Here is a 16,882-nt window from a genome sequence, read left to right on the forward strand (position 1 = left end):
CACCCCAAGGGGCTCGGGTCCCTCATCACTCAGAGTGCCATTGGTGGTGCCCATGCTCACCGCCTTTAATCTCCGACTCCCAGGATGTGAACTCCCCCCCCTTCACCCTCATCACTAGCCTCAGTTCCTTTCTCACTGCACTGCCTCAGCCCCCACTGTGAGCAGGTTCCCATCTCTTCTGCACGCCAGCAACACCACTCTCTCTCTCTCATGTGATCCCTCTCTGTCGAGCCAAACGGCTACTCCGCTCTTGACCTGCTGTGTGCCTCCAACTCCCCAGCTGGGTCCTGTACGTTTAATGTTTTAGCTCATTGCGGCAGGAACATGAGGCAACTGGTCCGTCGCATTATGTCTGAATGTGGAAGCAGAGAGAGATGAATGCCAATGCCAGTGTCCAATCAACTTTCAGCTTTTTGTCCAGTTCAAGACCCCAGCCCACGGAATGATACCATCCACATTTAGGGTAAGTTTGCCTGTCTCAATCACCCCAACCAAACCCTCGCCCAGACATTTGTCTCCTGGCCGATTCTAGAGCCTGTCAAGTTGACAATTGATGTTAACCCTCAGAGCAGATGACCTGTTTTCCTAGATCACAAAGAAACCCATCAGCAGATGTGCAGATTTTGTCCTGCCGGGTCCCAGCACATCCCACGGTAAGCCCAGTGCCGCCTCAGCCAGAGACAAACAGGGCTGCAGCAGTGAGCTCACGATGTCCTCAGACTCAGTCACACTCACTGGCACGCAGGTCGGGGATACTTCTTCCGACAAACTGAACTTTGTGCCACCAATGTTGCTCTTTCTGCAGTGAAGCTGATCCGAGCAGTTCCCCATTGCCTCCCATCACTCCTGGAAGAACCATAGTCATGGGACCAAAGCACCCCACTAACATCACCAGCAACACGGACGGTTCAATCCCAGCATCTCTTCATCTGACCCACCTCACCCGGCCCCTGAGGACCTCGACACAGGTCCTTAGTGGCCTCTTCTGGAAATGCCTTCGAGGGGCCAGGCCTTGCTTCCCCTTCCTTAAGTCTCCTTCCCCGGCCAACCCTCCACTTGCGGTCTTCATGAAGCCAGAAGATCCCACAGCTCAACTTACAAATTTTTCCCTCACTGAGCATGCCTTATCTCATTCCTTCACGCAGTGGCTACTGTTCAAAATCGCATTCCCTCGATCTCAGTGTGGATCGATCTCTTAGCATTGGCTCTGGGGATGGTGGCCAATACAGCATCCTCACTGGGCTGTCCCATAGCATCGCAAACTCAACACGTCTACAAAGGAACTTCCTAGTTTCTTTCTGAATCCAACCTTCCCACCGGTCCTTTCCCTCTCTACTAAACATGTGAGAAGACATATTTAGCATCTTCACCAACCTTTTCCTTTTTCTCACATCTTACAGGATCTGCCTTTAAGATATAACTAGTGAGTGCCCACTTTTCTCTACTTCTTCTGTGCCTGCCCGATTCACAGCCATTGTGTATTGTCTTGATGCTACAGTGGTGATTCTAGTGGTGTCTGGGAAAACCTCCTAGGTTCCACCACTATCCTTCACCCTCTGGGTCTACCCCATCACAGCCACCAAAGTGAGTCCACTCAGGCGGAACACAGATCCCCTTCCTCTTCTGCTTAAACACAGCTGCGCAGGTTTCTCAGGATGCAACCTGAAATCTCTGCTGGCTGCCATGTCAGACAACCCAGATGTTTGCCACCTCTGGTACCCAGCCTGACTCTGGCTTTCCCAGGCTCCCTTCGAGAAACCCTGTCCTCCGCAAAGCTTCCGCGAGCAGCCAGGAAGCGTGGCTTTCCGGCTTCAGTGACCTCAGGGTCCCTCAACACTGTTCTTGCCCAGGTGCTAAGAGGGGAACTGTGCAGCCCCTTGAGGTCTGAGTTCAAATGCCGCCCGTCTAAAAAGCCTTGGCCACCCATTAAAAACTGCTATGGGTGTACACAGAAGGCTTTCCCTCCATTTTCTTCTCTCCACAGAATCTGCCTCTTGTCAAGGATCATACTTCACTCTCTCACACCATCAGCTACACAAGCTCTCCCCCACGGCTGCTGTTCCTACCCTGTCTTCTTCGCACCTCCGCCTGACATCCAGCGCGCCAGCCCTGATGCCGCTGTGTGCGTGGCGCGTGAGAAAGCATGCTTTACCTTGCCAGAGCATGAATGAGCGCAGGAGAACCCCCTGGTGAGCCACACAAGTGACAACAGCCTTCTGAACCTGTCACTTAGCTCCAGCAGGAGATTAGCTACATCAGCCTCACGCTGTGAAAACGCGCAGCTAAGGAGCAACACGTTATAAAGCATAAATGTAACCGGCTGCCTCCATAGCAATCCTTAAAACTCATCCAGGAGAGCCCCGCAAGGAATTCGCCTATGCTGTGGTTTAAGAGGGGTAGAAAGTTCTACTGAGGCGGGCCAACTGACTCCCCACCCCCCTCCCCGCAGTGAGACTTTGACAGTTGAGAAAGAGATAGTAAAGTCCCCAAGCCTTCCTTTTCAGAGTTCAAAGGTTACCTGTGAGGAGGGCAGAGGCAAGGAAAGGCGGTATCTTGCAGCCAGGTCTTGGGGTCCCGCTGAGCTTGTGAGCATCCAGGTGCCTCTTCCCTTAGGTGGAAGAAAGAGGTCTCTGTACTAGGGCCCCCGACAGCCCAGAAAGGGAGGCCTGGGGACGCCAGTAGTCAGCAGGGCACAAGGTACCTAGGGAGAAAGAGAATGGAGGTCAGCACAAGAACAGACAGCCGCAGGAGAATGAGGAGAGGATGCTAAGAAGGACCAAGGTGCTGACACTGATCTCCTTGTCCCCAAGCCCGACGGGAGGCTGGGGAAACAACTGTCTGAGAGCTTGTCGCATTAAGATTAGTATAACGTGACAGCCCGCCAGAGAAGCAAGGATGCTTCACCGAGTAACAAAGGCAAATCCCACCAATGAGTCAACAGATCAGCCCATCACTGAGGAACATCCTCCAGGTCTCCACCCACCCAGCTCTGTCCTAGCGGGATTCCACAGGGCGGCAGCTAGGGTTGTTTCTTTTCACGGAGCAAAGCAGCCTCAAAAATCACAACTCAAGAATATACAATGAGGGAAACGAGATTTGGAGACATAAGAGCCGTGGGAAACCGAGTGAGGGCAGGCACGCATTCTCTGTTAGTAGATGGGGTGCAGAGAAATTGTCAGGGCTGGTGAGCCCTGCTTTGGAAACACTTTGCAGATCTTGAAAGTTATGACCTTTGGCCTATGACCCAGGAATTGCCTGAGATTAAGAAAAGGACAGCTACATGCTAAGTCCTGCACGCACGCACACACACACACACACACACACACACACACACACACACACACACGTTCCAAGTGGCATTATTCATACTAGGCTACAGGTGAAAACAACCCACATGCCATCCGCTGCTCAATGTCGCATGACCATGCAACTGTTTTGGTCCTGAAAGAAACTACAGTACTGATTCACACTAAGACACATGCATGTGAGTGTGTGTGTGTGTGTGTGTGTGTGTGTGTGTGTGTGAGCATGTGTGTGCAGTGTATAGGTATCGCCTGTGCAGATAGGTATGGATGCCAAAGGTTGATACTGGGATGTCTTTCTTAAATTTACACTATCACACCTTGTTTGCTTTGTTTTCTTTTCTTTTTTTAGATGCAGGGTTTCCCACTTAGCCAAAAGTTCACCGTTTTGCCGAGGTTGGTGGACAGTAAGCCTGGGAGCCTTCTGTCTCTGCCTCCCAGTGCTAAGATTGCAGGAACCAAGTCTGTTTTTTTCGCATGTTCTGAGGGGTTGAACTTAGTTTCCCGGCAAGCACTTTATCCATTGAGTCATGTCCCCCAGCCTGAAGGGTAATCTTGAACACACTATGCTAAGTAAAAGACACTGGGCACGGAAGTTCTTCAGTATGCAAAACCACATATACAAAAACATACAAAATGTCCCAACAGGAAAACCAACGGAGAGAGAAGGGAAATGCCTGGTTTGCTGAGCACCACTGCATGATCCTGGCTAACGGGAGATGACAGAAAGCATTCTGGAATCATGTAAGGGTGACAGTCACAAGACCATCTGCAAACATGCTCAAAACCCTTGCATGGGACTCTAAGACAGTGACTTTAAGACTATGAATGAGAGAACTGGGAAACTATTAGCTTAAAAGAGGAGTGAGGAAAGGAAGGGAAAGAGGAGGGAAGAGGGAGGGAGGGAGGGAGGGAGGGAGGGAGGGAGGGAGGGAGGGAGGGAGGGAGGGAGGGAGGGAGGCAGGGAAGTGGGAAGGAGGGAAGGAGGGAGGGCAGGAGAGATGGAGGGCAAGCACAAGCCCCTGGAAGAAGCAGGAGGGCAGGGTAAGACTACAGCAGAATTTCCAAAACTTTTGCCTTTCTTCAAGCAAAATGACTTTGCTCACCAGGATTGCAATGCTCCTGAAAGAACTCTGTTTTGATGGGTTTCTGGCCATGGAGCTCAGACGACCACTGGCCATTCCCTGCTCCAGCATGAATACTTCCAGGTCCCTTCAATGAGGGCTTTGAGAACAGCCATGCAGGTGACATCATGGCAGACAGACGTGTGTCTCTCTGGTGCATTAATCTCTCCTCCCTTACACTAGAACATCAGGCTTGGCCCACACAGCGTGCAAATGCACGATCGTTTCTCTTGCCACACCCGTGAGCAGATCGCTCAAGGCAGAGGTCTTCAAGACTCACTCTGTTTCTCCAGCAGAGCCCTAACCCCTACTCCCAAGTCTCTCACCTGCATACGACTGGCCTCGAATAGCTCCACTATGTCAAGTCCGGAAAATGTCATCACTAGGCCACCGGACTATTCTCCGCCTTCTTGGTGTAACTCCTGACTCTGCATTCCTTCTAGAGATGTACCTTGCCGCTGGTGCTCCCACCTAAGTAGAGCCTAGAAATAGCATGGAACAGCCAGCAGGAAATAAGCATTCTGCTAAGACAGCACACTGGCAATAGGAGCCGTTTCGAATCGCAGGAAGAAGAGCTTTGCAAAGGCCAGCCAGTTGTAAAACTCTGCCCGGGCTCGGAGCGGAGCTAGGAGTCCCGTGGCCACGCTCTTCAGTCTCTCAGGCTGCAAAGGCCACTGGCTCCCTCAGTCCCAAAGCTCATAGTCTCAGAGCCTGTTTGCATCTCCCCTGGAAAATGGATACAAATAAGACACGGAAATAGGCAGGGAGGCCAATCGGGGAGAAGGGGACCAGTGAACGTGGGAGGACACAAGAGAAGAAAACGGGTAAACATGATCAAAATACATTATACACACGCAGGTGGAAATGTCACAATCAATTCTGTCACTATGCTAAGTAACATATGCTAATGAGAGCATACAATGCTTGTGTTGTAAACAGAAGCCTGTTTTGTTTTGTTTTTGTTTTTTAAGACAGGGTTTCTCTGTAGCTTTGGAGCCTGTCCTGGAACTCACTCTGTAAACCAGGTTGACTTTTTGAACTCACAGGGATCCGCCTGTCTCTTCCTCCCAAGTGCTGGGATTAAAGGCGTGTGCCACCACCACCCGGCTCAGATGTCTTCTATAGTGATGAATCATTTGCACTTTAAATGTATTTTGTTATTTAGGGACAGGTCTTCACATGTGTGTCTGTGCTAGTGTCTGTGCATGTGTGTCTGTGCATGTGTCTGCGCATGTGTGTCTGTGCATGTGTCTGCGCATGCGTGTCTCTGCATGTGTCTGCGCATGTGTGTCTCTGCATGTGCCTGTGCCTGCATCACATACAGAAACTAGAATAAGACAGCAGGTTCCCCAGAGCTAGAGTTCCAGGTAGTTGTGAGCTGCCCAGTGCTGGTGCTAGGAGCCAAACTCCAGTGGCTGCTGAGCCATCTCCCCAGACCTTTACTTGCAGATTTTATTTATTTTATTTTATTGCAGATAAGATGTCTGCAGATACTGTTAATGGTGGAGTAGTGATGGGCAAGAAGTCCTTGCTCTTAAGAATTCTACATAAGGGGATGGGAGAGACGGCTCAGTGGTTATTCTTATATAATTCCCAGGGACTGCAGGTGGCTCAGAACCATCTATAACAGGATCAGATGCCTCTTCTGTCATGCAGGAATAAATGCAAGCACTCATATACAAAAAATACATAAACAAATAAATCTTAAAGAAGTCTACACAACAGGGAACCTCAAGTCTACCCATGACCCTTCTAGCTATTAACAAAATCCACTTCTGTTTATCCCAAGGAATAAATATAATAAATTACAGGAGAGAGACTTCTCATTTCCTAGCAGGCCATTCCAATGGTGTCTAATAAATTCATTCCTTCATACGAACATGGATGCCACCACAAGTATAAAAGCCCCCCAAAGCCAAGCTTATGCAGAAAGCATGAAGAAATGACCTCACTGATTCCTCTCATCAGGCACATGCACATCTCTCTGTGTGATCGCACTTTATTAAATAAAGGCAATCACGAAAACAACCAGGCCTGTGAGGAGAATACCGAGCTGGAATCATCATTTGGCACCTTTCCCAACACAATCCAACCAGTAGTTCTGGAGCTACAGGTGCCCCTGGAGAGCCACGCCAGCTCAACATAAATCTCTACTTACTACCAATATCACGAGGTTATTATTTTTTCCAATTTTACTCTGTAATTTGATTGCACAAGTGTCAACTCTGTAGATGGCAATCTGCTGCCCTGTGAAATGGAACAGGCCTGCGAAAACTTGGCAGTCTCCATGCACGTACGTGCATACACACTAAGCAAGCACACCCGTGTGGACACTTGTGAGCTGTGGGTAACGGAGTCGGGTAAAGCCTTGCATGGAAGGGTGGGTGCTGCTTCTCAGAGCGATTCCTCGCAGTCTCTGGAGAGAGAGAGCAGATCCAGTGGAATGAGGAAGCCGGGTGTAAAGACAGCTGAGAAGAAATAAGCCTAGCAAGGTCCCTGGGAGGGATTTGGGGAGTCCTCGCAGCTGTAGCCAGAGGCGCCAGAGTCAGATGTGCTACAAAGTGAGTTTCAGAACTGGCTGTAGAGAAGGAAAGGGGAGAGGAGATCAGGATGAAAAGTGGCGAGGGAGGGAAGTGAGGAAAAGGGAGAGAAAGGGGAAAGTGAAGATGAGAAGAGGGGAGGAAGAGGAGGAGAGGAAAGAAAAGGAGGGGGAGAAAAGGTCAAAGTGCTTCCAGGTTTTCATTTAGAGCAGTGGAGCACCTGCCTGCGAGTGGTGGAGCACTCATCACACCACATGCACACCTGTGAGGAGCACCTACCTGTGAGTGGTGGAGCACTCCTCACATCACGTGTTCCCATGAGGAGCACCTGCCTGAGGGTGGTGGAGCACGCCTCATACCACATGTACACATATGAGGAGCACCTGCCTGAGAGTGGTGGAGCACGCCTCACACCACATGTACACATATGAGGAGCACCTGCCCATGAGTGGTGGAGGACTCCTCACACCGCATGCACACCTGTGAGGAGCACCTTACACTACTTACACACTTGTGAGGAGCACCTGCCTGCGAGTGATGGAGTGCTGTTCATACCACATGCACACCTGTGAGGATCTAGGCAGGTGACAAGCACAGGGTCAGGCAGAAGAACTGTCTATGTGTCAGGAGGCTGTCTGTCAAGAGCTCATCCGAGCATGGGCATCAGAGGAAAGGACAATAGAAGTGTGCGGATGTACCTCCCCCCTCTAATGACAACTCAGAGAGACACATGACACAGGGCTCCAGTAGTAATCAGTGTGGCCAAAGCCATGCCCAGTGTCCCTTAGGACGTCAGGGGACAGGAAAACCCCAGGGAGCCCTCACACAGGAGGAGTGATGGTGCAGTGTGATGTCACAGCTCTGGGAACCATTGCAGAAGCCAACAGTGGAAGACGTAACTGAGGGTAACAAGCTGAGTCAATCATAGGATGCTACCCCTACGAGTAATCAAGAGATGGGCTGGTCTGGAAAGACGTCTAAGACACACCTTAAAATAAAAAGGCAACATGTAAAATGTGTGCATGACAAGATTACATGTGTGTGCAGGACTGAAGAAGACAGGCAGTTCTTCTGGGGACGCCAGAGCAAACGAAAGGGTGTCAGTGGTCACTCTAATCAGAAGGGACTGACTCTGCACTGTGCTCCTCTCCGGAGCCTTTCGTCTCTGCCTGTTTTCAGAGGTTAACAATCTCTGGCACAGTAAACTTTACACACTACTTATTTGTCCTTTGTCTGACAAAGGATCACATATGCCACGTATAACATGCCACAGACGATGAGTTAAAACCCTACAGGAAGGGCCTAATTTCCTTTTATTCCTGGTCCCACAGAGAAGCAGGGCTTTCTTTCTCTTCTTTACACTGGTTACCCCATCTACACGCCACACACACACACACACACACACTTACACTGACACACACACTCACACTTTGTACATTAACATTTAGCCTCTCTTCATCTGCTTATGGCTATCACACACTACACACATGCACACACACACACACACTCACACTCAGTACATTGACATTTAGCCTCTGGTAATCTGCTTGTGGCTATCACACACTACACACACATACACACCCGTGTGCACACACACACTCACACTCAGTACATTGACATTTAGCCTCTGCTCATCTGCTTGTGGCTATCGCTACAAAGCATGTGGAGAAGAAAGACCTATGTAGGACGCCTTGCACAGATACACAACACCAAGGACCCGAAGGAATCCGGCTGCTTCTCCAAGGTCTTCCCATTCCCAGGCCCAGGATTGTCCTCCAGTTGCTGCTGATCCTGAAAGTTAGGATTTCAAAACTCAGTGCAGCTCTCGGCACGGAGGTTCTCACAGCGGATGCAGGCAGCGGTTGCCACATGTGTGAGCTTCAGTATGAATGGGGGTCTTGTCTGGCCGCAATAAAGCTCCCCTCTGTATGCATGCTATACTGAGAGTCTTGTCCACTGGGAAGCTACCCAGTGCCCATGACAATCCCTTCCGTGTTGTCTTGAAGGATCTATTTAACATTTGCCTTCTCTGGGGTAAATACAGCAACCGAAGCCCGCTCACTGGCTCATTGGCTATCATTTAATTGAGGGTTGGTCAGGCTTATGTTTTGCATTGTTTTTTTGTTTTTGTTTTGCTTTTAATTCTCTTGCTGAAAAGAAAGGCCTCTAGTTATTCGACTATCACTCCTAACTCAAAGAAATCACTCATAAAAACACAACTGATTCTCAAGTTCTATGAGGCCCACAAAGAACCGATTGATTTACCCTACTGGATGCCGAAGCAGGCAAAAAATAAGAATCTTGTTACTGTCGGGACATTACACTAGAAAAAAAACAGCTAATTTATTTACAGCCCTGCAACAATAAAACACTCTGTGACTTTAAGGAACTCAGAAAGCAATTCCCTGGGCGACATGTCTCTAAGAAGAATAAGGTGGGTTTGTGTTTGCTGAGCAGAGGGAAATTCCTCCAGGGAGCAAGATGAATTACCTTTCTATCCAAAACATGTGTGTGCTAGCCGAGCCAGGGACTCTGACAAGGACAAGATGCCCATGCAGGCGGAGACAGTCCTGCATCTGAACACCGAAGGCCTGGACAGCAGGGAAGGGCCTTGTATCATGTGACTCCGCACTGTCCAGCGTGTGTGTTTTTAACGTATCCTACCCATGTTATTCATACGATGTAAGATTGAGTATTTAGAGTCTCCAAGTCAGTATGGCTAGTTATCTCTCAGGATCAGCTAGCTAGCTACACCATCACCTCCATTACCCCAGAACAAGACCTCGAGGCCGGCGCGAGGGTGCAGCCAGCATGAATATGTGCATATCCAATAAATGAATAAGTAAATAAAATTTTAATCTAAATTAAAATCCCTCAGATATCTCACACAGTAAGTCCCTCATTTCTGGTTTGCACCCATAATCTCGTGTCTTCTGTAAAGTTCATACAAAGAGAATCTCACCTTTTAAGTCTGGCTCCTTTTGTATATCTTGTTTGATAGCTAAAATTGAAATGACATATTTCTTGGGAAAGTTCCATCAAAGCCATACATTACATTTCTCCAAGGCTATCTGTGTGTCTAAATCAGTTATATCTAATCCCACAGATGACAAAAGACGGACCTATGTGTGCAAAGAGTCTGCAGATAACAACTGTACACTTAACAGAACAAAAAGTGGGAGTCAATAAAACCTTTCAAACATCTCACCCATGCAAACGTGCCCAGAGCTATTCTAATGAGACAATGTTAGGCTCAAAGCCAGAGGAACAGGAGCATTTCTAGGGCTGCTGACAGGTTAGACGGCCAAATCTTAAGACCTCCAAACACAGGCAGGGAGGCACCTGACACAACCCAGGTAGAAACCACAGACACGAGCTTCCTTATGTGGAAACCTAAAGGGTCATGGCTCCATCACAGGAAAAGGCCAGGTGAGGGGCGAAACAGAGACTTCTTACAACAATCTTACAACTTCTTACAACAGCAATAATAATAATAAAGTCCCAGGACAAAGTCACATTATCAACCCTGTGTAGAAAAGTGAAATCAGAGTCACTGCTACAACCTATTACAGGGGCAGGAGCTAGGAAGGAAGGATGCTCTGTTGCAAGGGCCATTTAGTACACAATTTGGTGGCATAATGCTTTCAGAAAGGGCATTATGTTTAGAAATACTGACGTCAAACTATAGGGCAATCACTGAATTTTTTGTAAATATGATTATGATGGGCTAATAGTGTACCCTGGCAATCCCATCCATATTCAAGCAGGAAAGTCAGAAAAACAAAAAGGAAAAGAGACAGTAAGTTGAAAATAACCATCCACAAGGTATTACAGCTGCCAGACAACCATATCGAAAATCACTTTAAACATAAATGGTCTAAAAAAAATCAGTTAAAAGACATGGACGTCAGAAGATCCCATCCATTAAGTTCCTCTGTGGAGTGAGTGGCTGTCTATACAGAAATCACAACCTGTCAGCATGAAGAGAGTAAGTGTCCGTGTGGTCCTTGGTCACAGATTGTACCTCTTATGTCACAGACCCTCAGGCTCAGGCAATGAAGAGAGAACAGAAAGACAGTAAGAACCAGAGGCTGGGGAGGCCCAGAGTAACACGCTGTCTTCTGGATACCATAGGACCACTGCAGTCAGAAACTCGAGGCAGATGTGGTTGCTTGCATAATACCAAGCCGGCTACCATTCCAGCATAGAGGGTGGAGGGGTTCATTAGTTCCCTAATCTAGCTGAGGAGAAAATGACAAGGATGGCTTCTGAGGAACGGGGAGTGGCCCCTGATAGGTCCATTATGTTACTAGAGATGGCCCCACACCAGGAGTTAACGAGCAGCACATATTAGACTCAGTGGGTTATTAAATAAGTTATTAGATTAAAAAAATAGAGAGCACAAAGTTAGGAGGAGAAAAGGACATGGATGGACCCAGGAGAAATTAAGGTAAGGAATGGGAGAAATTAATATAATTAAAAGACATTGTATATAGTTAAGAAATTCTCAGATTAATAATAATACAATATGAAAATATGGGTACAAGTGTGAAAACAAAATCACAACTGTGCATTATTATTATTGTATTATTTGTAAGAAACTCACTGGAAAGCCACAGAAGCAGATCAAAAGTAAAGGGGTGGAGATCAAGTACAACGTGCAAAAGCTAATCAAAAGGAAGCTGAATGGCGAGGGTTTAAAACCAGAACCCTCAGGCTGTGCTGTGGCATTGCATTTACATGTTAATGAATAAAGTTTGCCTGAGGATCAGAAGAGTAAAACAGCCACACTGGCCAGCCTTACAGACCAGGCAGCGATGACACACACTATTAATCCCAACAGCCACACTAGCTTGCTACAGACACCAGGCGGTGGTGGTGCACACCCTTAATCCCAGAACTTGAGAGGATTGTATCTTGGGAGGAGAGAGCTCTCAGCCTCATTCTGAGGTTTCCTAGAGGCAGGATCATCGTTTTCGGACTGAGGTCGAGGTAAGAGCCAGTGGCTGGTTTCTTAGCTTTTCTGGTCCTCAGGTTGAACCCCGATATCTGTCTCTGGGTTTTTTTTTTTAATCCATGTTACAAGGCTGCAAAGTATAAAGAGGCAAATTCTACCAGAAGACATAAACATGTATATACTCACCAACAAAGCACACAGGCAAAGCTGATCAAACTACAGTGGAGAAGCATCCATTAAACAGAAATGTAACACCGTTCATGGGAAACGGACAACTTCAGCAGGCAGAAAACAACACAAAACAAAACCCTAGAGCAGACAAAGACGGTCTGGACGAGACCCACAGTCATCTTGCAGTGCTTCATCTATCACCTCCCATCTAAACTCCGCGGCTCCCAGGAAACACACTAGGCCACAAGGTCACATAAAAACAAATGGATAAAAGAACCATAGAAATCATGCCAAGTTTCACGCTTGGAAACCCAAACCCGTAGCCAAAGGATACGCAGGCCTGGAGATGTAGAGGCTACTTTAGACACCGTGAGAAGGAATCCATGTATGAACAAAAATGGAGAGGAAAAAAACACCTGTTTGTGTGTGTGTGCATGCGGCATGCGTGAACACACACACAACATTCATGGACTCCAGATGTTACTGTAATCTTAACACAAAACAATGCTCCAAACAGAAAAAAAAAAAAAAAAAACAGGAGAGAAAGAGGTATTTATTACTTATTTAGGTGTTTCTCGCCTTAACTGAAAACTAAAGACAAAATTAGCAGTTTCTAATTTGTACCATTTGTTTGCTCATTTTCTGCAGTGCTGGGCTTGGGGCCCAGGGCCTGTAGACTCTTGTCAAGCACCTACCACTGAGTTCCAACTCCAGCCCAAGCTCTCACCGCTGCCATGTATGATACGGTCTCATTCTTTCCCACAACGAGGCATTCTTGGGCTCACCTATCGGGCTGCCCCTGAATGTCTATCTTTACATGTACAGAGGTGCGATGTCTTCAGTTCTCAGAGGAGCACCACAAATAAAGTAACCTTGGCACCATTCTCACCGCATAGATGAACAAATTGAGGACATTTGTGGGAGTCATAAGCCCCGCTGGGGCTGAGGGTTTGGGCAAGACTCCTCTTCTCTCTCTCTCTGACCTCATCTTGTCTCTTCTTGCACAATCCCTGACCACAGCTGCCACACTGGGATGTGTCAGCCATGCATGACGATTCCACAGGCTCCTGCCTCCCTTCTGAGGTTCACCAACACAGGCAGATCTGCAGGGGCCTGACCTACACGGGAGCCGACGGAGCAGCCCTTCTGAAACAGTGCTGATGTTTGCATTGCTGTTTATTGCTGTTTAGTTTAATAACAGGGGGTTCCTTCCTTCCTGGTCGATTACTCATTGTTCTCTAAGCCACCACAGCAGAATGCCCATCGCAGACCTCAGGCTCCTCTGCTGAAATGCTTGCCGTGTGAGAAATAATACCGTGTGTGTAGGGGCGAGCTGTAATTTACATTTAAAAATTTTTTTTGATGGAGGTCTGGCAGGCTGGCTCAGTGGGTAAAGGCATCTGTTGCAAGACCGATGACCTGAGTTCAATCCCAGAAATCACATGGAAGGAGAGAACTTCCTGCAAATCCTCTGACTTCCACAGGCGTGCTGTGGCATGACCGTACACACACACACACACACACACACACACACACATGCATGCATGCACACACAAATACATACACATACACATGCATGCATGCACACACACAAATACATACACATATACATACAAAATAAAGTCAAATCTATAATTTGTTTTACATTTTAAACTAAAATAATATATTTTATTACAAAAAATAAAACACAGTCATCACTTGAGGTCAAGCCAGTGGTGGCCTCAGCTTCTGCCTCCCACAGACACCAACATATACAGATGCCCCAGTCTTTATGTAAAATGTCAGTCTCTGCACAGCTGAGGCAGGAGAGAAAGGCAGGAAGGATGATGGGGGAAAGAATGAGAAAGACCTCCATCTAGCTGGTCCTGCTGACAGCATCAAAAAACATCAGAAGTGCCCAGAAAGCCCAGGTTACCCACAGAGACAACAGAGAGTTTCCTAGGACACCCTTCAGAAACAGTCAACAAAGTGTGCTTGCATAGGGCCCAAGCAATATCAACCTTGAGTTCCTAGAACCACTCTTGGTTGTAAATCTAAACCATGTCCATTAATCTACCTCACAACTCCATTCTCCAAGGAATATCCTCGAACATTTTCCCTTCCTGTCAGTGGAATGGGACCTTAGCATCCCTTAAGAGGTGTGACTGGAGACTGATCCTAGTATGTGTCTCTGTTCTTTGACATACGCCACGAAAAGGGTTTATTTGGCTTACACTTCCACTTCACGGTCCATCACTGAGGGCCGTGCGGGTAGGAACTCGGGGCAGGCACTGAAGCAGAGCCTATGAAAGAGCGCTTCTTACTGGCTTGCTCCCCATGGTTTGCTCGGCCTGATTTTTTGTACAAGCCCACATCCCCTGTCCTGGAGAGTCTATCCACAGGAGACTGGGTCCTCCCACATCAACCATGAATCTAGAAAATGCCCCAGATTTGCTGACACTGAGGAAGGCAATTCCTCTGCTGATGCTCCCTCTTCCCAGATGGCTCTCTTTTGTGTCAAGCTGAGAAAAAACCTGACCAGCACCAGAACCAACAGAATCCCACATACACCCACTGTAAAGAAACCTACTTGTGATTTGTCCCAGAGAAGTCCACCTCCCTCCTTCTGGAGTCCATTTACTATTCAGACCATCTGTCTTTCTAAAAATCCCTGGGCTTAAGAGCTGCATTTAAAATGTCAGTTGGTAAATCCCCAATCCTGCTTCATCCTGGTTCACCATGGAATCCTTTTCCTTGATCTGTGAGGCCAGGGATCCTGGGTTTGTCTAATTGGGGGCTCCTAAGGAGAGAGGAGCCAAGGTCCTGCATAGGGAGAATAAGGGCTGTGTCTGTGTCCCCGTCACTGATGGCAGAACCCATGCCCAAGCTCCTATATAGCTGACATTCTCTCTGCTTCACATGTGCTGCCTAACACGGTGTGCACCTCTGTAAGAAAGTCAAGAGCAAAATCAAGACAGGAACGGTCCTACCCTGGGTGTTTTCAGTCCAAGGTTGGTTGAACCTAAGTGAGGATACAGGGCGCCAACTACAAAACCACAGTTTTAAAAAAAAGTCAAGAACCCCCCAAAAAATTTAAAAACCTCATGTTCCTTGTGAGTTATGAGTCTTTCCCTTAGCATATTTTCCATGTTGATAAACCAAACCATATATTACACGAAATCCTGTCTCACAATTATTTTTTTGCTTAATAGTCTAAACATTTTCCCAGGGCCGCAATCTCCAAAAATCTTATCCAATTAGTGGATGATGTTTATTTAACCATTTTGAGATGCTTTCCATTTGGGGCTATTACATTTATAAAAACGAAAATGAAAACAATAAGCATTTGTGAATAAATCACTTATTTCTTTCCACATTTAGCACTGTTTCCTCGGGCTGGTTAAATAGCAAAGAAAAACACATTCGTCCTTAATCCAGCCCCTCCCCAAGCTCAGGGCAAGAGGGTTATTTCTCTGACTGAGCCAACACGATACATTTCACCTCCTTCTCATAGCGCAGCTTTAAAATATGATAAATTCCTTTGAGCTATTTTCCTTTTCCAAAAAGCACTAATGATTTCATGCTTACTAAGAAAACCTTTATCTTATCTTCCGAGGTCTTTATTAGGGCTCCCCACAGGTACCCTGTGACTATAACCTGTCTCTATATAAACAGAAAGGTGTAGAAAGCAGGCTGGCATCCACACAAGGAAAGAGTCAAGTATAACTAAACCAGTACACACTAGGACTGTGTGAACGTTGGGCAGTTTTTCTTATTTGCTCATTAGAAGTTGGTTTATTCCTGTGCGTGACTTTGAAAGCCACCAATGCATCCCGTCAAGCACGACCTTTTAAATTGTATACCGCGTCTCATGTAGCTCGGGCTGCCTAGAACTCACTATTGTAGCTGCTGATGCTCTTGAATTTTTCATCCTCCTGCCTCCACTTCCTGAGTGCTGAGGTTAGAGCTGTGTGTGTAGCTAGAGACAGAGCCAAGGATTTAATGCAGGGGCAAGAACTCTGCCATCTAAACTAAACCCTCAGCCCCTCATGGGTGATCTTAATGGATTCTCCTCCTTTTCCTTCAAGCTGCCCTTTCCTTTTGGTTTCTGAGACAGGGTCATGCAATGCAGCCTCAGCTGACCTGGAAGTCACTCTAGAGCTAGTCTGAACTCACTGCTATCCTCCTGTCTCAGTCTCCCATGTATTAAGATGGCAATCATAGATCACTAGGCTCAACATACAGTTCAGGTCAATGTTCAGTCCGGTTTGCAAGGTGCTATGAAAGAAATGTTTAAATATGCCTGACACATCCTTCTATTCCTGAAAAAGTCCATGAACTACTCTGTCACCTAAGAATCTGATCTGCTCCCCACTGCCTGGGAAGACAGCACAAAACAGTGTTCAGAGCAGGAATGTGCAAGAACACCCCTCCATGCCCTGCCTCCATCCCAGCTCGGGCCTGAACGCTGAGCTGCACCTGAGAGTTCATGGACTGACTCTATCGCACTGCGCATGGGCTTCAGACAGCGCCATGAGAGTTCTGTTTTGTTGACACAATAAAACATATGTGCTTACATGAATACCAGGTCTGTCTCTTCATATTTCAAGACTAATATGTTTCTTCTTAGGCTTTGAAAGCGCCCCATTTGGCAAAGCCCTCTGCCGGTCTAGGGAGCAGAGGGGGGATGGTGTCTTCCTTCCCGTGTGTGCTCCTCATTGCCAGAGCCACCTGGGGAAGCCATGAGGCCTGACTCCTGCTGGAAACACACAGGGTCACTGCACAGGACAGGAAGTGGGATAGCCAGGA

General features: G+C 47.4%; 1 protein-coding gene across 1 annotated transcript in view; it reads right to left on the minus strand.

Annotated features, from left to right (window-relative positions):
- Positions 1–16,882, minus strand: part of Rnf144a (ring finger protein 144A) — a 122,730-nt gene that overhangs the window by 94,300 nt on the left and 11,548 nt on the right. Inside the window, exon 2 of the mRNA XM_038319206.1 lies at positions 2,519–2,701. The gene's annotated coding sequence lies outside the window, so the exon portion shown is untranslated. The remainder of the gene's footprint in view (positions 1–2,518; positions 2,702–16,882) is intronic.

This window comes from Arvicola amphibius, chromosome 2 (genome assembly GCF_903992535.2).
Source record: "Arvicola amphibius chromosome 2, mArvAmp1.2, whole genome shotgun sequence".
Classification (NCBI taxonomy): Eukaryota; Metazoa; Chordata; class Mammalia; order Rodentia; family Cricetidae; genus Arvicola; species Arvicola amphibius.